The sequence below is a fragment of the Schistocerca cancellata genome, chromosome 8 (genome assembly GCF_023864275.1).
Source record: "Schistocerca cancellata isolate TAMUIC-IGC-003103 chromosome 8, iqSchCanc2.1, whole genome shotgun sequence".
NCBI classification, from domain to species: domain Eukaryota; kingdom Metazoa; phylum Arthropoda; class Insecta; order Orthoptera; family Acrididae; genus Schistocerca; species Schistocerca cancellata.
In genome coordinates, this window is record NC_064633.1 from 360,281,306 (window position 1) to 360,306,202 (window position 24,897).

Genomic DNA, 24,897 nt, shown 5'->3' on the forward strand with positions numbered 1-24,897 from the left:
GTTAGGACAGTAGGCAACACGAGTGCCTTTGCTAACAGCACGACATCACCTGCAGTGTCTCTCCTGGGCTTGTGACTATATCAACTGATCCCTAGAAGGATGGAAAACCATGGCCGATTTCAGTTGGTAAGATCCGATGGCAGGTTTCGAGTGTGGCACAGACCTCATGAGGGCATGGACCTAAGTTGTCAACAAGACACTGTGTAAGCTAATGGTGGCTTTATAATGGTGTGGACTGTGTTGACATGGAATGGACTGGGTGATCTGGTCCAACTGAACCGATCGTTGACTGTAAATGGTCACTTTCGGCTACTTGGAGACCACATGTAGTCATTCATGAAGTTCACGTTTCCAAACAGCGATGGAATGTTGCACAGATGGCATTACTCCGTGTTGCAGGCAACTGGTATATTTTGTGATCTGTCAAAGGCATTTGACTGTGTAAATCACAAAATCCTTTTAAGTAAACTAGAATATTATAGTGTAACAGGAAATGCTGCAAAATGGTTCAAATCTTATATCTCTGGCAGGAAACAAAGGAAAGAGACATGTATCAAGCTATCAGGCATCATCCAACTGGGAACTAATTACATGTGGGGTCCCACAAGGTTCCATTTTGGGGCCCTTACTTTTTCTTGTGTATATCAATGATCTCTCATCAGTAACATTACCAGATGCCAAGTTTGTTTTGTTTGCCGATGATACAAACATTGCAATAAATAGCAAATCAAGTGTAGTCTTAGAAAGATCAGCCAATAAAATATTTGTGGACATTAATCACTGGTTCCTAGCCAATTCTTTGTCACTAAACTTTGAAAAAACACACTACATGCAGTTCAGAACTTGTAAGGGGTGTTCCAAGAGTATATGCCTAACATACGATGACAAGAAGATAGAAGAAGTGGACAGTGTTAAATTCTTGGGATTACAGCTTGATAATAAATTCAACTGGGAGGAGCACACCTCAGAACTGCTGAAGCGTCTTAACAAATCTCTGTTTGCAATGCAAATTTTGTCAGACATAGGGGATATAAAAATGAAAACGCTGGCATACTATGCTTACTTTCATTCCATAATGTTATATGGGATTATTTTTTGGGGTAATTCATCAAGCCAAGCTAAAGTTTTTCCATTTTCAATGGATGATTAGCATTCTGATCCACTACGAGTGAGGTTCGATGTATCCACGACGAAGTGTGGTGCACACATTGTACCTGCGACCATTACGCCTGGGGTTTCTGGATTCTGTCCCGTTGGAGCACCACAATCACACCTGCTAGTGGTGAAGTTACGCCTTTCCCGAAGCCGTTACGTAATTGTGGCGAAAATGGTATGCGATGGAGTCGGACGTTGAGGATAACGATCTTGATAAAAGCGACGAGCAGCTCTTCCATTACCATGAACTTCGCGATACGTAAGGATCAAGTCGGTGTATTCTGCAAACGTATACTCAGCCATGTTGCTCTGTCTCTCACGGACGCGTGAATAAGGGTCGAACCAGGTCAGGGACGTAGGACAGATGTCGAACGACATCAGCCGATTCGAAGTAAGTACCCCCCCGCCACCCCCCACCCCTGATCATGACTGTCCTATTACATACCTACCTAGCAAAAATGTTTCCATACGGCTGCAGCACGGAAATGGTACGTTTCCGGACGTGGGTTCCAGTTCAAAATATTGTTTATTCAGTCTCCTCGAGAATTTCAGAGAATGCTTTATACTTAGCGGCGCAGTGCTGAAGTGGAGAGAGCTGTTTTTAAATCGAAGAAAAACATCAACATGAATTTGCAAGACACCAGTGCAGGATGGCCACCTACAGTTAGAACTTACAGACCGACAGTGCCTGGCAAATTTCGGAATAAAATAAACATTGTAGACTAGTATAAAAATTTTCCGGAACGTAAATTTCTACCACTTCTCAAGTTCTCGGATACTATTACATCGATGTCTGGAACGACCCACTTGAGGGAGCAACTTTTATCTGTAATGAAAAGAAAGTCTACCCACAGATGCTGCAGCAACTTTAAAGTCTATCTTAGAATTAGCAGTGCTCAGAAAGTGTTATCAGACAATGATGCTGTAGTGAAAAGAAAAATTAGTAGAACTCATAGACATCCAGGGCTTTTATGTGTAACGTGTGACTAAAACATTCACAAAATACACCTTGACACCAATTTAAACTTTGCCCGAAAACGAAATTCGTCATAGGGCTGCACCATTCTTCAGAATTATTAGGACCCGTATTTAGCTGCCCCGTGTTTTTCGCGTCATAAATTAAAAGAAATATAACTTTCATTTGACTGACATATATCATCAACGCATCAACTTTCGGGAATAAATTTGCAGTGAAAGTCTAAAAATGAGGAAGTCAATAGTTTTCTTATAACTAACACATCAGTTTTTTTATTACGTACTGAATATGGCAGCTTACCTTTGTTCTAATGGTGATCAATGTGGCACGGATAATGCGATAAGTTTTCATTGTTCTCTCTTTTAATAAGTAGCACGTTCACTTCAGTAATCTTTTATCGACGTTATCATGACTGCTATCAGGCTCTTAGACGAGATTTGTTTCGAGTTACAGAACTACTCCAAAAAAGTGTGACTTGCGTAATTCAGTCAGTCCTACGGACAAGCCGAGTTTATACCACATAATTTTTAGTCACGTCGCCTACTACTATTACGTGATCAAGTCATAAGACACATTGTCACAAGAAAGGCGAAATACAGTGAGACATGACGAAACGGACATTTTAAGCGACATAATTATTACAGACTGTGGCGCAGACAGTTTACTTACGGCCCGATAAGAGTGCAAATGAAATTTAGCAGATCCCATGGTTTGCAAAATTAACCAACTCGAAAGATAAAGAGAAAATTTGGATGGTATTAGAGCAAACAGCGTAGATAAAGTTCGCTAACAAAATACAACTACAATGTAAAAGATAAGCTAACAAAAATTGAAAGTAATAATGTTTCTGCTCATAAATGGGTTAATGGCTCTAACAAAGCTAAAAAGAGTGCCTCTCGTAAGAGTCGCCAGACTCATTTTCTCTGGAGTTTCAGCAGAGAGCGATTTCCTTTTCGCATTGTGTAGCTGGAGTCAGCCAAAACAAATAATCCACATCCCTTATTTCATGCGACGCCAATTGTCGAAGGAAGGCGCTGGTATGTTACCCGTTACAAACAAAATGATTTTTTAAATAGGAATTTTACGTGCCCATCCTGACATACTGGTCCCATATTAGTCTAGTGCGATAATCGTTTTATCGATAAGTGTTTACAGGGCCAGTAAAACACGAACAACTAACAGCAACCCAGCAGCGACTCAGTAATGCTGCATGCTTGGCGGTAGCTGTTGTTCAATTCGGACCAGGGCAGTGTTGTCGCTACTGGAGCAGTAGTTGTTGTTCGTGTAGTAATATCTCTGTTTATGTATACACATAAAAGGAATATCACGCTAGACTAACCCAGGACCGTTCTTTCGAATGGGCACGTAAAATTCCGACATAAAAATCATTTTGTTTGTAACGGGAAACAAGTCTATGCTTTGAATCCACTCTGAGCGTCGCATGTAATACGTGATGAGGCTTATTTGCTTGGGCTGACTCCAGCAACACAATGCGAAAACTTAATTACAAATATCTGTTGAAATACCAGAGAAATTGAGACTGACGACTCTTACGAGAGGCACACTGGGTAACAAAAAAGAAGTGTGACATTATTACCGACGGAAATATTAACGAAATACAGTTTTACCACATTACATTATATATGTAAATAGACAGAAACTATTTCACTCATTTTAAATTTTTTACAGGAAGAATTATAACTTACCTCCAAGAAAATGTTTTAATCTCATCAAATTACAACAAAAAAAAGGTTCAAATGGCTCTGAGCACTATGGGACTCAACATCTTAGGTCATAAGTCCCCTAGAACTTAGAACTACTTAAACCTAACTAACCTAAGGACATCACACACACCCATGCCCGAGGCAGGATTCGAACCTGCGACCGTAGCAGTCCCGCGGTTCCGGACTGCAGCGCCAGAACCGCACGGCCACCGCGGCCGGCTACAAAAGACAGATGTGTTTTAACTTTGATGCTGAGTATGAAACTCACATTGACAAACAGTTTAATGAATGCTTGTAAGCAATATGCGGGGAATGCGGATAGATTCTCTTCCAAACTGAAAGTAAACCTCAAGACATATTACCAGAACATGACGTGTCAGTAATTTGAAATCTGATATACAACCGCAGTGTCCCTTAAGATATGGTTTTATTTTTAAGAGCTATGCGATTTCCTTCCTCAACGTTTTGTATACACACGAGACAGTCACAGATTAAGACATTGCAAATGCTAGAAAAAAACTGTAATGCTTCTCGTGAATGAGCCTCGATTGTTTGGGACTGAAACTCTAATGCACTAAAAATACAAGAAACACATAACCAAATAAAGTTAATAAAAAATAATCAGTAGCTAAAGAATTGTTCGTTAGACATGAGCAAACACTGGAGAACAAACACATTTCTTGTCCACAGTTTCAGTCAAGTGTCAACGACTTTTCCTACAGTATTCACAGTTGAGCCATTTTTCATATTTAACATTTTCTTTTTAATTCTCTATTGGTATCATTAAAAAATAATTTGCCAGTTGTGTCTGAACACAAAGTTCAAGAAGAAATAAAGTGTTTAGCTTTATTAACAGTGATACATCTTTATAAGAATTGGTTTAACATTTAGGAAGCGGGATTTCGTATATTTGTTTCAAAACGCTTATTTTTTTCTAAATTAGTGCTACTCTTCTCATATAACTTCTGCTTACTGCTCCTTACATTTTCATTAATTATCTTCTCCTCGGTTGGTTAATCATTTGTCTAGGCATCCCGTTTCCCACTATACGCTGGTTCTTTAACATCCATATTATACACTGCAACACTACTCATAACTTTCTTGGCGAAAGTTTTCAAATTTCTGTCATAGATCAAATCAACTATTGCCACAGTCAATAGGCTATCAATAGAGAAGATGCAAAGTACGTCTGGAATTATATTGTCAAATTCTACGTTCTGCAATCATTTGACAGACGTAAACTTACCCGTTAGTTTCTGGTTAGTGCGATTCCAACGAAAAACATCGCATCTACGTCTTTGGAAGTAATTTGCATTAGCTTTGGTGTGAGAACTTTATGTATCAGTGGTGAAAACAACAATGGCAGACCATTTCAACACTATGAACACTATTGAGGTGAATTTTAATCATATTTAGAATTAATTTATTCTGTAACTACCTTCACTGTATTTTTTCCCAGATGTGGCTTATTCTGTTTAATAAAACGTAAATCGGGGTTTTATTTTTTCTGAGTGATTAATATGTTTTTAACATACATCTTGTTAGAGACATTCTGTAGGATTCTGTTCGAACACAAAAAAACCATTATATGAACAAGAAATATATTGTAACTGATTTTCCGTACATAACGAAATCACTCTCCTTTACCAAGATTGAAGAATGTAAATATCTTCATAATAATTTCGAGAAAAGAAAAACTACATTTTAAGCTATAAGCTTCTGGTCATTCACCCACTTGTTTAGTCGCTTATCGATAGTAACATGTCTTCTAAGTTTCTCATCCATGGGTAGACACAGAAAAGAGGCACCTTTAAAAAAACTTGTTAACGCTAAATTGTTAAAAGATTTTACACTGGTTTCATCAGTATAGCATAGTGATAGAAAACAGGTAATTAAAAATAAAAAAGTTCTAAAACGTCGCAAGTGTGTATCTATAATAAAACAAGGTATTATATAACTTTTTCAAATTACGGAAACTTATGATACCGCTTTATTTTCAACCATGGTTATACCTGTTTCTGATATATGGTGTGTGATTCATGTTTTTGGATATTTACTCAGTGCTGTAATAGTCGGGCGAAGTTCTGCCGTGCATAAAGTTAGTCGAGTAGGTATGTATAATTTTACAAGTCATAGGATTATGCTATGAAAATTAGTCCTCCTATAAATGTCACAACAAAATATCAAATACGACTTTCTTCTCACTTTTATTTTATAAAAAACAAATGATGTCTCTTATGAGAAATTTACCAACCCATGTGTTGTTGTGGTTTTCAGTCCTGAGACTGGTTTGATGCAGCTCTCCATGCTACTCTATCTTGTGCAAGATTCTTCATCTCCCAGTACCTACTGCAACCTACATCCTTCTGAATCTGCTTAGTGTATTCAACTCTTGGTCTCCCTCTACGATTTTTACCCTCCACACTGCCCTCCAATGCTAAATTGGTGATCCCTCGATGTCTCAGGACATGTCCTACCAACCGATCCCTTATTCTAGTAAAGTTGTGCCACAAGCTACTCTTCTCCCCAATTCTATTCAATACCTCCTCATTACTTATGTGAATTACCCATCTAATCTGCAGCATTCTTCTGTAGCACCACATGTCGATAGCTTCTATTCTCTTTTTGTCTAAACTATTTATCGTCCACGTTTCACTTCCATACATGGCTACACTCCCTACAAATACTTTCAGAAACGACTTCCTGACATTTAAATCTATACTCGATGTTAACAAATTTTTCTTCTTCAGACACGCTTTCCTTGCCATTGCCAGTCTACAATTTATATCCTCTCTACTTCGACCATCATCAGTTATTTTGCTCCCCAAATAGCAAAACTCCTTTACTACTTTAAGTGTCTCATTTCCTAATCTAATTCCCTCAGCATCACCCGACTTAATTCGACTACATTCCATTTTGTTGATGTTCATCTTATACCCTCCTTTCAAGACACCGTCCATTCCGTTCAATTGCTCTTCCAAGTCCTTTGCTGACTCTGACAGAATTACAATGTCATCGCCGAACCTGAAAGTTTTTATTTCTTCTCCATGGATTTTAATACCTACTCCGAACTTTACTTTTGTTTCCTTTATTGCTTGCTCAATATACAGATTGAATAACATCGGGGATAGGCTACAACCCTGCCTCACTCCCTTCCCAACCACTGCTTCCCTTTCATACCCCTCGACTCTTATAACTGCCACCTGGCTTCTGTACAAATTGTAAATAGCCTTTCGCTCCCTGTATTTTACCCCTGACACCTTCAGAATTTGAAAGAGAGTATTCCAATCAACATTGTCAAAAGCTTTCTCTAAGTCTACAAATGCTAGAAACGTAGGTTTGCCTTTCCTTAATCTTTCTTCTAAGATAAGTCGTAGGGTCAGTATTGCCTCACGTGTTCCAACATTTCTATGGAGTCCAAACTGATCTTCGCCGAGGTCGGCTTCTATCAGTTTTTTCATTCGTCTGTAAAGAATTCGCGTTAGTATTTTGCAGCTGTGACTTACTAAACTGATAGTTCGGTAATTTTCACATCTGTCAACACCTGCTTTCTTTGGGATTGGAATTATTATATTCTTCTTGAAGTGTGAGGGTATTTCGCCTGTCTCATACATCTTGCTCTCCAGATGGTAGAGTTTTGTCAGGACTGGTTCTCCCAAGGCCGTCAGTCGTTCTAATGGGATGTTATCTTCTACCGGGGCCTTGTTTCGACTCAGGTGTTTCAGTGCTCTGTCAAACTCTTCACGCAGTATCGTATCTCCCATTTCATCTTCATCTACATCTTCTTCCATTTCCATAATATTGTCCTCACCTACATCGTCCTTGTATAGACCCTCTATATACTCCTTCCACCTTTCTGCTTTCCCTTCTTTGCTTAGAACTGGGTTTCCATCGGAGCTCTTGATATTCATACAAGTGGCTCTCTTCTCTCCAAAGGTCTCTTTCACTTCCCTGTAGGCGGTATCTATCTTACCCCTAGTGAGATAAGTCTCTAAATCCTTACATTTGTCCTCTAGCCATCCCTGCTTAGACATTTTGCACTTCCTGTCGATCTCATTTTTGAGACGTTTGTATTCCTTTCTGCCTGCTTCATTTACTGCATTTTTGTATTTTCTCCATTCATCAATTAAATTCAATATTTCTTCTGTTACCCAAGGGTTTCTACTAGCCCTCGTCTTTTTACCTGTTTGATCCTCTGCTGCCTTCACTATTTCATCCCTCAAAGCTACCCATTCTTCTTCTACTGTATTTCTTTCCCCTATTCCTGTCAATTGTTCCCTTATGCTCTCCCTTAAACTCTGTACAACCTCTGGTTCTTTCAGTTTATCCAGGTCCCGTCTTCTTGAATTCCCACCTTTTTGCAGTTTCTTCAGTTTTAATCTACAGTTCATAACCAATAGATTGTGGTCAGTGTCCACATCTGCCCCTGGAAATGTCTTACAATTTAAAACCTGGTTCCTAAATCTCTGTCTTACCATTATGTAATCTATCTGATACCTTTTAGTATCTCCAGGGTTCTTCCATGTATACAACCTTCTTTCATGATTCTTGAACCAAGTGTTAGCTATGATTAAGTTATGCTCTTCGAAAAATTCTACCAGGCGGCTTCCTCTTTCATTTCTTAGCCCCAATCCATGTTCACCTACTATGTTTCCTTCTCTCCCTTTTCCTACTCTCGAATTCCAGTCACCCATGACTATTAAATTTTCGTCTCCCTTCACTACCTGAATAATTTCTTTTATCTCATCATACATTTCATCAATTTCTTCGTCATCTGCAGAGCTAGTTGGCATATAAACTTGTACTACTGTAGTAGGTGTGGGCTTCGTGTCTATCTTGGCCACAATAATGCGTTCATTATGCCGTTTGTAGTAGGTTACCCGTACTCTTATTTTTTTTATTCATTATAAAACCTACTCCTGCATTACCCCTATTCGATTTTGTATTTATAACCCTGTATTCTCCTGACCAAAAGTCTTGTTCCTCCTGCCACCGAACTTCACTAATTCCCACTATATTTAACTTTAACCTATCCATTTCCCTTTTTAAATTTTCTAACCTACCTACCCGATTAAGGGGTCTGACATTCCACGCTCCGATCCGTAGAACGCCAGTTTTCTTATTATGATGATTTTATGACGTGGCTCAACGTCTATATTTTTGAAGGACGAATTTATTTTGTCACTTTCACAAATATCTTTAATTTCCATAACTTTTTCCAAGTGTTTTCATATGGTAAACAAATTAAGTTACTTTGCTCTGTGTTATTTAAAAGCGAAAATGTGAACAGTATTACATTGAATCATCGACTATCCTGGATGCGTCTGCAACAATATGTCACGGATATACTCTTAATTCTGTTGCCAAAAACGTCACCAATTTTTTCGACAATCCTCGAGTACAGATCACGAGACTCTTTGTTGTGTATCGTGTGAACAAAGAGATTCTTAGCACAAAGTTTTGTTATGCAGACTGTGACTTTATTTGGTGTGGAAAACGTTAGTGGTATGTCTGCTGAATAGGAAGAGGTGGACATGAAAAAAAAAACGATGGCTTATACTGCAGTCATTTCTGAAAGACAACCTTGGAACAGCTTCTGTCCGTATTAAGATTATTAACTGGACAAGAACCCTAGACGCTGACCTAACTGCGGGTTAAGTAAATTCAGCTTGAATATAACGCTCTCTTCTTAAAACATTTGTATAAATATTGCATTATCAGTGTTGCACACTTATTTGAAATAAATTTAAATTTCTAACATAAAAAGTTAAATATTATGGAGAAACATTTTATATACATTAACAATGTGACATCTAACTACCACGTTCAGTAGGTATCAGTAGGGACATTCCACGTTGAGAAACGCATTGTATATTGTTTGAGGACTTTTTATGTAGATATAAACTATGTTGAAGAGAAAGAAATACAGACAAAGATCACCAGCGAAATAGTTTCGTTTCCGATGCTGGCAGAAATTTCAAAACATGCGACGTTCACTAGGCGAGGGGCTTGTTCGCCATTAGATTCGTTATCTGTTACTACCAGCAACAGCGAGATCGCCGTATGTTCTCGTGGTAAATAACGGAAGAAGTCGCAGCAGCACCACACCGACACGTCTTGATGTGAGGTGTCTACGGGTGCTGCATTCGGCCAGTTGTATCGTCAGACGGCGCTATAGTCTCGAACCGCGCGACCGCTACGGTCGCAGGTTCGAATCCTGCCTCGGACATAGATGTGTGTGATGTCCTTAGGTTAGTTAGGTGTATGTAGTTCTAAGTTCTAGGGGACTGATGACCTCAGCAGTTAAGTCCCATAGTGCTCAGAGCCATTTTTATCGTCAGACGGTGCTATGTCGAGAGTCTCATCAACAACTGCATAACACACGGCTCTCTGAAGTTGGTGCGAGGATTATCTACAGTACGTTACTAAACGGCTAAAATTCTCCCCCGTCTCCACTTTTAAGTTGGCTATCTAACGGCTTCCAAGGGCAACAAACATTTGATTTTCGGTACATCGTATAACTAGTGAACTGAATTAAAAAATTTAAAATGTTGTCATAGTTTACTCATTAAAAGGGCTAATCTAACCTTAAAGGTTTGATCTAATAAGTTAATTATTGAAGACCAGGATAACAGCGGCAAACAGATCATGTTTTGGCTTAAGGATGTGGTGTGCAGTAGAGCAGTTCTGAGAAATTTTAAAATCAGTCTATACCAGAGTATAATTCTCCTGGTGATGCTATATGGGTCTGAAATATTTATATCAAGGAAAGAAGATGAACAAAAGCTGCTAGTCTTCGAGAGAAAGATATTAAGGAAAATATTTGGCGCTAAGAAGGCCACCCGGTCACAGGAATGGAGGATATTAAAAAACCAGGACCTGGCACACCTATACTCGCAAGCTGACATTGTCCAAAGAATGAAGTAAAGAAGAGTGATGTGAGCTGGACACCTAATTAGGATGGAGCAAGAAAGGCTATGACGTCTATTACTTTCAGGATCCGTGGAAGAAGGGAATGAGGAAGGCCACGGAAGAGATGGAAGGATGATATCAACAGGAATACGGAGGCGATGGGCCTGAGAAAAGGCGAATGGACCCTGAAAGCCAGGAACAGAAATTGTTGGCGGAGGAAAGTACAGAACGCATACAGTGCCACAGGCCAAAGCGACAATTAAGAAGAAGAAGAAGAAGTATTAAAATTAGAAACTGTGTACATGTGTCGAGGCACTGTATCTCATGGCAAGCAAATTATTCAGCCAATATTCAACCTGTATTGGGGAACTGGAGACCTTAGCAACTTTCAATAAACTTCACACATAATCTCGAACCATTTTGAAACTTTCTCTCGCTGATATCTTCCACAAAATAATGAAACGAAAAAGTTCACCTATTACTACATTTTTGCAGGTCATGCAGTAAAACTACAGCATCGCGCACGACGTTTTGATCTATTACTTCTCTTTTAATAGTTCTATTTACAACACATTTTGCAGGCAGTATCCAAATATACCACTGAATATACCTACAAAATCATATTGTTGTACGACACACAGTTCAAGAGATAAGACGTCATAAACATTGAGATTCGTGAAAAACTAGCTTTTCTTAAAACTGAGCGCAAATTATCCAGTCTACACTCACCCAGTGTTTGATAATGACAGCACTTCGCGACTTCACACAAAATTTAAACATAATTTCAAACCTGTTATAAATTCTTTATCGCTTACAGTCCCACCAAATAATGAAACGAAATCGTTTTATTGCTTACTAAATGTTCGATATTGTTCCAGTAATTCTTCAGCATCAACCATGCCGTTTTAGTTTACTATTTTTTCAGTATTCACTCTGCTCCCTGCCGATATTGCAGACATTATCTACATATACCACCGAAGATACCTACACCTAGGACATATAGTTTAGGAGAAAACCAGGTTTTCAGAAAAATGAACATAGTTCTCAGTATCTGTTGCACAAATGTTTACAGAATTTTTTTAAAAAAAGTGTTCTAAGGTAGTTGTCATGTGACGCTTTTTCGGTTCACCAGTTTTGGTTTTGACTTTTTTCATCTTTGGGTGAACAATCCGAAACTAATAAAGCCAACATAACTAGGATTTTGCGTCTGCAACCATAAAGCTTAATGTCAAATATTACGAGGGCAGTTCAATAAGTAATGCAACACATTTTTTTCTCGGCCAATTTTGGTTGAAAAAACCGGAAATTTCTTGTGGAATATTTTCAAACATTCCCGCTTCGTCTCGTATAGTTTCATTGACTTCCGACAGGTGGCAGCGCTGTACGGAGCTGTTAAAATGGCGTCTGTAACGGATGTCCGTTGCAAACAACGGGCAGTGATCGAGTTTCTTTTGGCGGAAAACCAGGGCATCTCAGATATTCATAGGCGCTTGCAGAATGTCTACGGTGATCTGGCAGTGGACAAAAGCACGGTGAGTCGTTGGCCAAAGCGTGTGTCATCATCGCCGCAAGGTCAAGCAAGACTGTCTGATCTCCCGCGTGCGGGCCGGCCGTGCACAGCTGTGACTCCTGCAATGGCGGAGCGTGCGAACACACTCGTTCGAGATGATCGACGGATCACCATCAAACAACTCAGTGCTCAACTTGACATCTCTGTTGGTAGTGCTGTCACAATTGTTCACCAGTTGGGATATTCAAAGGTTTGTTCCCGCTGGGTCCCTCGTTGTCTAACCGAACACCATAAAGAGCAAAGGAGAACCATCTGTGCGGAACTGCTTGCTCGTCACGTGGCTGAGGGTGACAATTTCTTGTCAAAGATTGTTACAGGCGATGAAACATGGGTTCATCACTTCGAACCTGAAACAAAACGGCAATCAATGGAGTGGCGCCACACCCACTACCCTACCAAGAAAAAGTTTAAAGCCATACCCTCAGCCGGTAAAGTCATGGTTACAGTCTTCTGGGACGCTGAAGGGGTTATTCTGTTTGATGTCCTTCCCCATGGTCAAACGATCAACTTTGAAGTGTATTGTGCTACTCTTCAGAAATTGAAGAAACGACTTCAGCGTGTTCGTAGGCACAAAAATCTGAACGAACTTCTCCTTCTTCATGACAATGCAAGACCTCACACAAGTCTTCGCACCCGAGAGGAGCTCACAAAACTTCAGTGGACTGTTCTTCCTCATGCACCCTACAGCCCCGATCTCGCACCGTCGGATTTCCATATGTTTGGCCCAATGAAGGACGCAGTCCGTGGGAGGCACTACGCGGATGATGAAGAAGTTATTGATGCAGTACGACGTTGGCTCCGACATCGACCAGTGGAATGGTACCGTGCAGGCATACAGTCCCTCATTTCAAGGTGGCGTAAGGCCGTAGCATTGAATGGAGATTACGTTGAAAAATAGTGTTGTGTAGCTAGAAGATTGGGGAATAACCTGGTGTATTTCAATGCTGAATAAAACAACCCCTGTTTCAGAAAAAAATGTGTTGCATTACTTATTGAACTGCCCTCGTATTTAACACATTAACTCGTTTGTAAAGTAATCAAACGTTTGAATCTGTGTTGTACGTGGGAGTTTCTTATAAGTAATTATTAATCAGCTTCTTGAACTTGGTTGGAAATAGTTACGTGAAATACATACAGTGATGCTTATCATATACTTTAAATACAACAAAATGTTCTTCCTTAAACTACGCTGGCTTCAACAGTTCTACAATTTTAGTATTAGGAAATTAACGTCTCTTGCACATCTACATCAGATAGCTGTGGGGTCCATAGTATCAGCATGAACTCAAAATGAACATGCACTTAAAGGTATACCTTCCATGGTGATGTATTGGTTAGTGTAACAGAACGAATCCTCAGAACAAACTTGTTAGAAATGGGTACGAATTTTTTTTAACTTCTGGGACCACACTGACACACAAGCCTAAATGGAATAGGTGCTAACAAATACTTCTTATTGTTTACTGTACTCTCTATAATTTTATCAGTGTGAAAACAGTCTATCAGTTTTGGACATGAGATTTTGTTACTGCGGTACTTAAGTAAGGAGGTTTCAGCGTGAGTTTTGTATCCTAATGCAAGCGCTGTGGTACCGTTTGACTACTGGTACTTTCACAGTAGACTTTGATTCGTGACGTCATAATGAACAAGGAATGTGAACACGTAGAGCAAGACGTATATTAAGAACTGAAAGTCACGAATTTGAGTGAATATGCAAAGTTACAGTTTTCGGCTGGGAACACATGTCCATGTCCTAACAAAGATATTTCATCAATTTGAGAGGCTCAGGCAACGCCTCTATGAGCTCTGGGTTTAATTACGCTGCTTCACCATTTTAATGAAATGAAACACTATCACAGCCAAATTTGTCAAATGTGTTAATGGACATTGCATTAGCAATAACCCGTGAATGATAGGAACGTATAATCGTAACATCAATGATACAGAATGTTGCGAGACTTTGTAAAACCCGGGCTATTAATGCAATGAACATAAAACAGTAAAAAAAATTAAAATGTTAATAGCATTCTGGAGGTTGTGGCGTTTATAACACAATTCTGCCTACGTTTCATTGTATTTTGTTGTTACGTTTTAATATTCAGTACAGGAAGATTCACGTCAGCGAAAAATAGCGAGGAGCGTACACATCATGTCACACGACTTATGGTCTGAGGGTGAGAACAGTAGCATGGTAAGAGCTGTATCATGATGGAAGCTATACAGACAGCAGGGGTTCATCTGCTAGGCATGGCTTTCATAATTTTTATTTACTGTTTGGATATCAATATACTTCTCCAACCACATTTCTGCAGTTACTTACACTGCTAGCTAGTTAATAATAATTTCAGTAACTTTCACTCCACATGTAAAACCTAAATACAAATTTCAGTTAATGTTGATAGTCATTGGTGAAAACTATGGACGAATCACAGCTGCTCTCTGAGTGGGCAGCCACGCTCACTACTAGTCTGTGATCATTTTTGGAGGAGGTTATACGTGAATATGTGTGTAAAATGTGATCTAGTGTTAAGATGAAGTAATTTACTAAAATTTCCTTAGATGACGTTCTTGTGAAAGCTTGTGTTAATTTCATGTGAGTTCTAAGAATGTGTGGAGATTTTTTGTTGCTTTTGCGGTGCACTAGATATGATTAGCATCCGGATAGTTTACCGTGAATAATGATAATAGTCTGGCTCTCAGAATCTTTTTTCTTGTCATTTCGGTTCTTCAAATAGAAATAAAAATCAAGTGACATACCATTATTTCGTAAATTCCTTTTTAATAGCTCTCAATTCTTGTCCATTGCCACTTCGTTATGCACTGTCAGGGGTGTTAAGGCCGGTTCCCACTAGGACTGCCGCGCGTCAAAACCGCGCGTCAGCGGCGTGGTTGCCATGGTTTGACCATGTCGAACCGCTTCCGCTGCCGCGTGACGCGCCCCAGGTGCGCGCCGCCAATCACAGAACGCGCTGAGCGTGACGTCAGGTACGCAACCCCGGGCCACGCGAACTTTCGCCGAACCGCTGGCGCGGACGCGGCGGCAGCTATGAAATACTTATCATCCGATTCCAAGGAAACTATTCGGTAGAAAAATTTGATTAGTGGGCATGTTACAGCCTGATATCTTCTCTCGATAAAGGGCCGAATTTCTTTTCGATATTCGTCGTGGTTACTTGCTGTATCGCATTTACGTAAACCTTTACACGAAATTTTAATGAGTGTGCAGAGGTAAAAACGCATTGCGTGGACTTTGCGTACAGTTCATTTTAGGTAATACATTATTGCGTATGAAATTTAGTCAACACATCGAAATTGCTTTTAAAGCTGAAAGCAGAACGATAGCTATCACCGTTCTCGAGATATTGAATGATATGTCGGCGGAAGGGGCTGTGCGGTGACCGCGGGCGGGTCGCTCGCGACGCGACCGATACTTCGTCCTGCTCGTTGTAAACCATGTGGTTGTATCAACCGCAAATTTCCTAAATGGTTCAAGAAATCTAAAAGCGTTTTTTTGCAAACGATAACTTGTAAAAAGTCATGTATTTCGTCGCATGATAAATATCCTAAATCTGTTTATCTACCGAGATATGAAAGAAACTACAGTTTTACAGAAGGGATAGATGATTTTTTTTAAACAGCATTTAATAGCGTGTGAAATGAGAAGTTAAACAGGAACTAATTTGCTGGTATGTCATAAGATGTAATTTGCTAAGTATCTACAGCTATTGATTATTTCCTTTGGTAAGTAACAAACGTTTTTTTTTCTATATCGAGTGTACTTTATTGGTTCAAGACGCGTTTCGCCTTTTATTATTATTATTATTATACAAATTTGGCCGTTAAAGACCGTGAAAACAGTTATTTCTTACGCTTCTGAGAAGTCTTCTTTCTCTCAGTCCACACTTCTTTCATTCTTGCGCTGAAGGCGGCTTTTCTCTCTTCAGACCATTTAGTTCCACAAGTCTTCTTAATTTTCACACTGAAACCCGTGAATGAATTCAGTTTTTTTTTTTCTACAAAGGTTTCTGTTAAATATTGTTTCCTGATCTATGTCCATTTCTTTTTAGATCTCTTTCTGTGTTGATAAACCATAAATTTTTATTTTTTAGATTTGTGATGTACGAAAATATTTGTTTTGTAAGCCTATTCGGGTTGATCCTCATGATGTGAGCATAAAAGGAGCATCTTCTTTTTCTAATTTCGTCTGTAATTTTGCTGCACTTCGTATACACTTCTTTGTTGCTTTTTAGTCTGTATACAGGCTTGCCTTGATCATCTGTTATTTTCCTGTGTCCAACAATTGTCCTCACAATTCTTCTTTCACGATTTTCTATCTGTTCTGCGTATGTAAAATTTGCCAGTGTTTCTGATGCATATACTGCAGTATCTGCGGTCTAATGACAGTCTGGTAGTGTCTGAGTTTAATGTTTTTGGATATACATTTTTTTGAATACATTTGTCTGCAGTAGTGAGTTGCTGTCTCTAGTTTTTGTATTCTAGCCCTGCAGGCTGGATGACCTTTTGCCACAGGCTGAACTAGTTCACCAAGATATTTAAAATGTTTGGATACCTGTATTTTCCCGTATTTCGTAGTTATTTTCTTTGGTGGATTTTTGATATTTGTAATGATTTCTGTCTTTTCAAATGAAATTTGCAAGCCTGCTTTTTCAGCAGTTTCTTTAAGTAATTCTATTTGTTTTATTGTGTCTTTTTGTGTGTAAGCTAAAGAGGCGAGATCGTCAGCGAAGGCAAAACAGTTGGTTTCAATGGCTTTGTAGCACTTCCCTCCAATTTGGACTTTCTCGTTTCGCCTTTTACTTTAAGGCTTTTTCGGTGGAATCTAGAATGATTCAGTTTTGTTTTAAATGCATAACTGATTACTTACAGTGAATCGAGTTTTTGGCGGACATATACGTTTCCCCTCACCTGGTCACATGCTGGAGGTTGAACTAAAAGTTAGATTATGGAACATAAGCACATTTTCATGTTCGCTCTTTTTTCTTCTGTCACTAGCTGTAGACATTTTACCGAAAACACTGATTTGAAGTCGTAACTACAGTGTGTTCACCTCATGCCCCTTCCTGTTTAGTTTGTTTATTTACATGTTGCCAACCTAAAGAATTATATGCTGAAATTGTTTGTTTATTTCTGTTCTCCTTATATTTGTATATGTGTGGGGCTAGCCAGTGATAGTTATAGAAAGTTGAAAGTGAATCCAGTAGTTGTCAGACAGTGGTTGAAAGGTTTGGTGTTCAGCTGATTTCAGTTTTGGTTTAAATGTTTTGTGGAGGAGTGCATGGAAGACTAAATTCACTGCTTACACTAACAGATAAAATAGTAGAATAGCATTTGAACAAATGATTATTATCAGAATACTATCACCCAACCCCTTTGTCCTCACTCTTTGACGCCTCATAATATGTCCTGTCAACTTACCCCTCTTGTAGTCAAAGTTGCGCCGTAATTTCCTCTTCCTACTCTTATTTAATTCCGTACCTCTTCTTTAGTTACACGATCCTCATATCTAATCTTCAGCATTCTTATTGATAACCACGTTTTGAAAGCGTCCATTGTCTTCTCGACAGAACTGTTCATCGCCCACGTTTCACTTACAAGGCTGCACTCCACACAAATACCTTCGTAAAATAGTACCCAATGATTACAATTTATATTCCATGTGAACAAATTTTCTTTTTCAGAACGCTTTTCTTGTATTCACAGTCTTCATTTTATATCCTCTCTACTTCTGCCTTCTCAATTACTGCTTCCCTTTCAAGTCATTGAAGTCTTAGAAATGCAGTTTGGTTTCTGTACAAGTTGTAGATAATCTTGTGTCCCTGTGTTTTATCGATGACATCTCCAGAGCTTCAAAGGATGTTTTAATTAAGATTGTCAAAACCTTTCTCTAAACATGCAAATGCTATAAACACAGTTTCGCTGTTCTTCAGTGTGTCTACTTAGTTAAGTGGTAGGATCAGAATTGCCTTGCGTGTTCAGACATCTGACAGGAATCTAACATTGTACTTATGTTAGTTTGTACAACCCCTCCCCCTCTCCTGTCTACATATTCCTTCCACTATGTAGCCTTCTCTTATTTGCTTAGTTCTGGCTTGCCAAATGAGTTCTTGACAGTTGCTTCTCCTTTGAGCAAAGTTTTCTTTGTTCTTTCTCATTTTCATTCCCTTATGTTTTCCAAGTGCAAAATCACGTTGCAATTTTGGACTTTCTGTCAACGTCATGTTTAGACATTTCTATTTCCAATGGCCTACTTTATTTGCTGCATTTTTATATTTTTCCCTCTTGTCAGATTTAATATTTCACGTTTTATCTAACGATTTCTACTGTACCTTCTTCCCGTTCTCATACTCTGCTGCATTCACCACTTCTTCTCTCAAAGATATCCATTCGTATTCTAGCGGATTCCTTCCTCTGTTTCAGTCAGTCGTTGCATTACGCTAACTTTAAGATTATCGAAAAACTGTGGGTCTTGACTTATTCAAGTTCCATTTCCTTAATTTGCTACCGTCTACTGTCTCTTTAGTTGTAAACTGCAGCTCGTAACTAATAAAGTATTGTAGGTTTGCGTCTGCACCGGGAAATGTCTTATAATTTAAAATCTGGTTTCGAAAACTTTGTTCCAAATATGTATTATTCTTTCATGATTCTTAAGCAATGTGCTAGATAGTGAACAATGATGAACGGTAGTCATGAAATCTGTTTATGGTGAAATGAGAAAACATGCATAATGGAATATGTGAAAGAGTACATTGTACAGAAAATGAAAAATTGGTATGTCTTCACCCAACTAGATATAGTTTTTCAAACGCACCGCGCGTTTCAGTGGGTCCTGCCCCGTACCTCAGTGGCTGTCCGTCATTGGCTACCGCTAACGTCTGCCGCTTCCAGGTGGGAACGCCAATTGCGCGAGCCGCCGCGTCAACGCGGAAAACGCTTGCCGCTGCCGTTGCCGCACGCCGCGCTGCCGCGCTCTAGTGGGAACCGGCGTTTAAGAGTCAGAGGCCAGCGCAGAAGTAACCAATCGGGGCGACAGCTATGAGACAAAAGGTAAACAAGTTGCCTCCATTTGTGCTAGGGAAAGTTAGAGCCGACATTATTTACTGAAATCCACAGTCTTTGTTAATCCTGGCACATCTTTTTGGTGGGAACAGTTGTATTCAGGAACCCACCGTGTAGTGTTTGAGGGTTCGGTTGATTTTAACAGCATACATCAACCCTCGTTTAAACACTACGAGATGACGAGGACCTGACACGATATACAATTCAGTGATTGCCCCACTCCCATGTAATACCGATTTGTTTGACTTGGCCGACACCACATGCACAAAACATAGTTAACATGTATAAGGTGTATTCAAGTGATATGGCAGATTTCAGTTCGTGTGATTGCCTTCGGTAAACACTATTTCATTGACAGCCACCTTACTTCTTGAACTGCCACTCTATCCACAACAAAACAGGTAAAGTGTGCAGTAAATAAATATTTATATCAAAATTTTTAATACATTTTCTTGACGCATTTTACACAATTTACTGCATTTAGCCTACCTTATTAGCCTGTTCTCGCCTCTGTAGCTCAGGGGTCAGCGTATTTGGCTTCTATGCGGAGGTTGGAGTCCCAGCACTGTCTAGATTTTTCCGTGGAGGGAGAACGGGAACTGGTTGCACTCAGAGTCGTGATACCAATTGAAGAGCTACTTCTACATCTACATCTACATCCATACTCCGCAAGCCACCTGAGGGTTTGTGGCGGAGGGTACCTTGAGTACCTCTATCGGTTCTCCCTTCTATTCCAGTCTCGTATTGTTCGTGGAAAGAAGGATTGTCGGTATGCCTCTGTGTGGGCTCTAATCTCTCTGATTTTATCCTCATGGTCTCTTCGTGAGATATACGTAGGAGGGAGCAATATACTGCTTGACTCTTCGGTGAAGGTATGTTCTCGAAACTTTGACAAAAACCCATACCGAGCTATTGAGCGTCTCTCCTGCAGAGTCTTCCACTGGAGTTTATCTATCATCTCCGTAACGCTTTCGCGATTACTAAATTATCCTGTAACGAAGCGCGCTGCTCTCCGTTGGATCTTCTCTATATCTTCTATCAACCCTATCTGGTACGGATCCCACACTGCTGAGCAGTATTCAAGCAGTGGGCGAACAAGCGTACTGTAACCTACTTCCTTTGTTTTCGGATTGCATTTCCTTAGGATTCTTCCAATGAATCTCAGTCTGGCATCTGCTTTACCGACGATCAACATTATATGATCATTCCATTTTAAATCACTCCTAATGCGTACTCCCAGATAATTTATGGTATTAACTGCTTCGAGTTGCTGACCTGCTATTTTGTAGCTAAATGATAAGGGATCTATCTTTCTGTGTATTCGCAGCACATTACACTTGTCTACATTGAGATTCAATTGCCATTCCGTGCACCATGCGTCACATCGCTGCAGATCCTCCTGCATTTCAGTACAATTTTCCATTGTTACAACCTCTCGATACACCACAGCATCATCTGCAAAAAGCCTCAGTGAACTTCCTATGTCATCCACCAGGTCATTTATGTATATTGTGAATAGCAATGGTCCTATGACACTCCCCTGCGGCACACCTGAAATCACTCTTACTTCGGAAGACTTCTCTCCATTGAGAATGACATGTTGCGTCCTGTTATCTAGGAACTCCTCAATCCAATCACACAATTGGTCTGATAGTCCGTATGCTCTTACTTTGTTCATTAAACGACTGTGGGGAACTGTATCGAACGCCTTGCGGAAGTCAAGAAACACGGCATCTACCTGTGAACCCGTGTCTATGGCCCTCTGAGTCTCGTGGACGAATAGCGCGAGCTGGGTTTCACATGACAGTCTTTTTCGAAACCCATGCTGATTCCTACAGAGTAGATTTCTAGTCTCCAGAAAAGTCATTATACTCGAACACAATACGTGTTCCAAAATTCTACAACTGATCGACGTTAGAGATATAGGTCTATAGTTCTGCACATCTGTTCGACGTCCCTTCTTGAAAACGGGGATGACCTGTGCCCTTTTCCAATCCTTTGGAACGTTATGCTCTTCTAGAGACCTACGGTACACCGCTGCAAGAAGGGGGGTAAGTTCCTTCGCGTACTCTGTGTAAAATTGAACTGGTATCCCATCAGGTCCAGAGGCCTTTCCTCTTTTGAGCGATTTTAATTGTTTCTCTATTCTTCTGTCGTCTATTTCGATATCTACCATTTTGTCATCTGTGCGACAATCTAGAGAAGGAACTACAGTGCAATCTTCCTCTGTGAAACAACTTTGGAAAAAGACATTTAGTATTTCGGCCTTTAGTCTGTCATCCTCTGTTTCAGTACCATTTTGGTCACAGAGTGTCTGGACATTTTGTTTTGATCCACCTACCGCTTCGACATAAGACCACAATTTCTTAGGATGAGAAGTAGCGACTCCACGCTCGAGAAAATCTTCAATGGGGATGACAAGCGGTCGGTTGTCCCAACTGCCGCGTCAGTGCTAGAACGCGGAGCTTTCCTTTGCTTTTTATTACGCTGTGGGCCACCTTGCAAGTGGTTGGGTAAGTGAATAAAACAGGTCGGTAGCAAATAAGGCAATAACACCTCCCATAAGACAATCCCTGGTAATGCAGTGTCGCGCTCAAACCATGCTTCGGTTCGAGGTCCGCTTTACTTTACCCTCTCCCCATCCCCAAACAGTTCCTACAAATGCGCTGACTGAAGGAGAGTTTTACGAGCATATGATAAGTAGCCTCTTTTATACGACTTGAATCAAGAGATGGCAAACTATCTAGTTGAACCTCGATGGGCTTAGGTTAAGCCATACGTCACATAGCTCGAGTATGTATGTGTGTGCATATTTATTAGGGAGTGCTGAAAAGTAATGTCTTCGAATTTTTGTGTGTGAAAACTCTTGAAGCTTTTTAAATAAATCAAACTTTATTAACATTCTACCTCTTTTTGTTCATATCTATGTACTTATTTCTCAACATGGTCCCTCTGGCGACGAATACATTTCTCCCAACGAGACACCAGAGTGTTGACACAGTCACTGTAGAATGTCCAACTTCTTTGACTGAGTCACAATCTCACCTCCGCTTGCAGTGCTTCATCACTATCAAAGTGAACTTCCCGAAGGTATCCTTTAACTTCTGTAAACGTATGAAAATTGGCCAGTGAATCCAAGGCATCGAACTTTTGCAGACGCCGCAGCGCTCATGTGTGGTTTGGCATTGTGACGCTGAAGGACAAGGCGCTCTACGTGTGGGCGAACGCTCACAATTCGTGCTTTCAGTTTTCTGATGGTTTCGCAGTACCCTACGGCGTTTATTGTGCTACCTTTAGACATGAATTCAAAATGCACCACCGTTGTAACACCCCAAGTGACTGCAACCACGGCTTGGCCTGCTTATGGCGTGTTCTTGTACAGTGTGTTAACTGTAAGACGGTAGAGTTGTGAGGGGAGTGCGGGGAGAGGAGGAAGTAAGCATTGGTTGGCGACGGGAGTAGAGCCGATCGTGGGGGGGGGGGGGGGGGGGGGGACAAGGCACGCCTACCAGTTGCATTGCTGGCACTACAAATTGCGCGTCATGCTTACACGAAAGCAGACGAAAGGCTTGGAAGTAAAACTCGCTTTAAATGTTGATCGTAAACGAAACTGAAATCCTCATGTACATTAATATATATATATATATATATATATATATATATATATATATATATATATGTGTCTACTATGCGCTCACAAACCATTCATCCGATAATTTTGCGAGCATCGCTACGCAATACTGGTTTCCTTCTAACCGTAGGCCTACCGGTAGGGGTTGTTGGCGACTCCCGAGATGGGCCAGCAGCTGCCTCTTCACTCATTTTGATAATATTTAGCACAACTGCACAATAAAAACACGCAGAACAGTACAGCGCAAAACAATAACGAAGCAGACGATAATGGCTACCTTGTACAACACAGTCAGCTACGAAATGTTGGCAGCAGTCGAAACTGCGTGCCTACCGAAGCCTCCCGACGTTTACCGACTTCTACCGATTCAGGACTAGGGAGAAGTCTACCATCTAAAAGTTTACACACTGTACGTTTTCAGTGTCGATGACCCTTTGTGGCGGAACTTCATTGATACTCTTGTTTTCGGGGTCAAAATGGTGAACCCAGCTTTCATCACCGGTCACAATGTTGTTAAGGGACCCATCACCCTCAAGCTCTGAACCCAAAAGATATTGTTGGCATATGTCCAGTCTTCTCTGTTTCATGCCAGGAGTGAGCATTCGAGGCACCCATCGTGCACACAGTTTCTGTACTGTAGTTCTGCAGTGACGTCCTGTACACGCACTCGTGACATGCCACACTCACCTGAGAGCTGTGCCTGTGTTGACCGACGCCTAGCAACAGGCCAGTATCTTTACAAATGGTGCCCAGAACTGAGGATGTTTCTATTTATAGGCATTAAAAAATACTAGCGAAAAGGACGTAAGACTTTTATGGTAATACTTTGTGACAGTGATACATGTACAAATAGTGTATAAAGTATTTAGAAAACCTTGGTCATAGGCAGGACATGAGCGACAGCACAAGAGACAGTAACCACATTAATGACAAGGTGAATAAAAATTATCAAACTGGGCAGTGCTTGGACAAATATGTGAAAAGATATAATGGATGAATCAAGCAATGGAAACACCAGGTAGCAATATCAACAACGTAGGAAAAGACAGATTGCTACTCACCGTAAAGAAGGCACATCAAGTTGCAAACAGGCATGATTAAAAGACACTCGCCTATAGCTTTCGGCAGCAACCTTCATAAGGACACACACACACACACACACACACACAGAGAGAGAGAGAGAGAGAGAGAGAGAGACAAAAGCAGGCACAACTCATGTACACATGACCGCAAACTCTAGCATCTCGGGCCAGAATGCAGTATCATATGGGATGCAAGAAGCAATCTGGAGGGGTTGGGGAAGGGGAAGGGATAGTAGCGTACAGGTGGGGAGAGAGATGAACACTGTGTGGTGAAGTGTGCAGGGACTAGACTGTCGAGAGGTGCAGTGTCAGGAGGTTGTGGGGCAGGGAGGTGGCAGTAAAAGGAAAAAACTAAAAGAGCAGGGAAAGATGAGCGAGTGCATTGGCAGAGGGCTGCAAATAAACAGGGTGGGAGACGAGAATGGGGAGGAGATGATAGGGCAGATGGGGTGAAAACAGTTGGATGGAGGGTGTGGGGACAGTATGTTATCTTAGGTTGAGGCCCGGATAATTATGGGAGTGGAGAATGTGTTATAAGGATAACTCCCATCTGCACAGTTCAAAAAAGTTGATGGTGGAAGGAAGGATCCAGATGGCTTGGGTAATGAAGCAGCCTTTGAAATCATGTGTGTTGAGCTGCATGCTGTGCTACAGGGTGATCTAGTCTGCTCTTGGCCACAGTTTGGCACTGGCTATTCATCCTGGTGGACATCTGATTGGTAGTCATGCACTTCATCTTCAGGCCACAAGTGGCCCATCAGGACTATTCA

The 24,897-nt window shown here is 40.5% G+C and overlaps 1 protein-coding gene across 1 annotated transcript in view; it reads right to left on the minus strand.

Moving 5' to 3' along the window:
* LOC126094814 (myogenesis-regulating glycosidase-like) overlaps positions 1-2,481 on the minus strand; it is a 70,780-nt gene extending 68,299 nt beyond the window's left edge. The window contains exon 1 of the mRNA XM_049909386.1: positions 2,432-2,481. The gene's annotated coding sequence lies outside the window, so the exon portion shown is untranslated. The remainder of the gene's footprint in view (positions 1-2,431) is intronic.
* Positions 2,482-24,897: the final 22,416 nt, after the last annotated feature.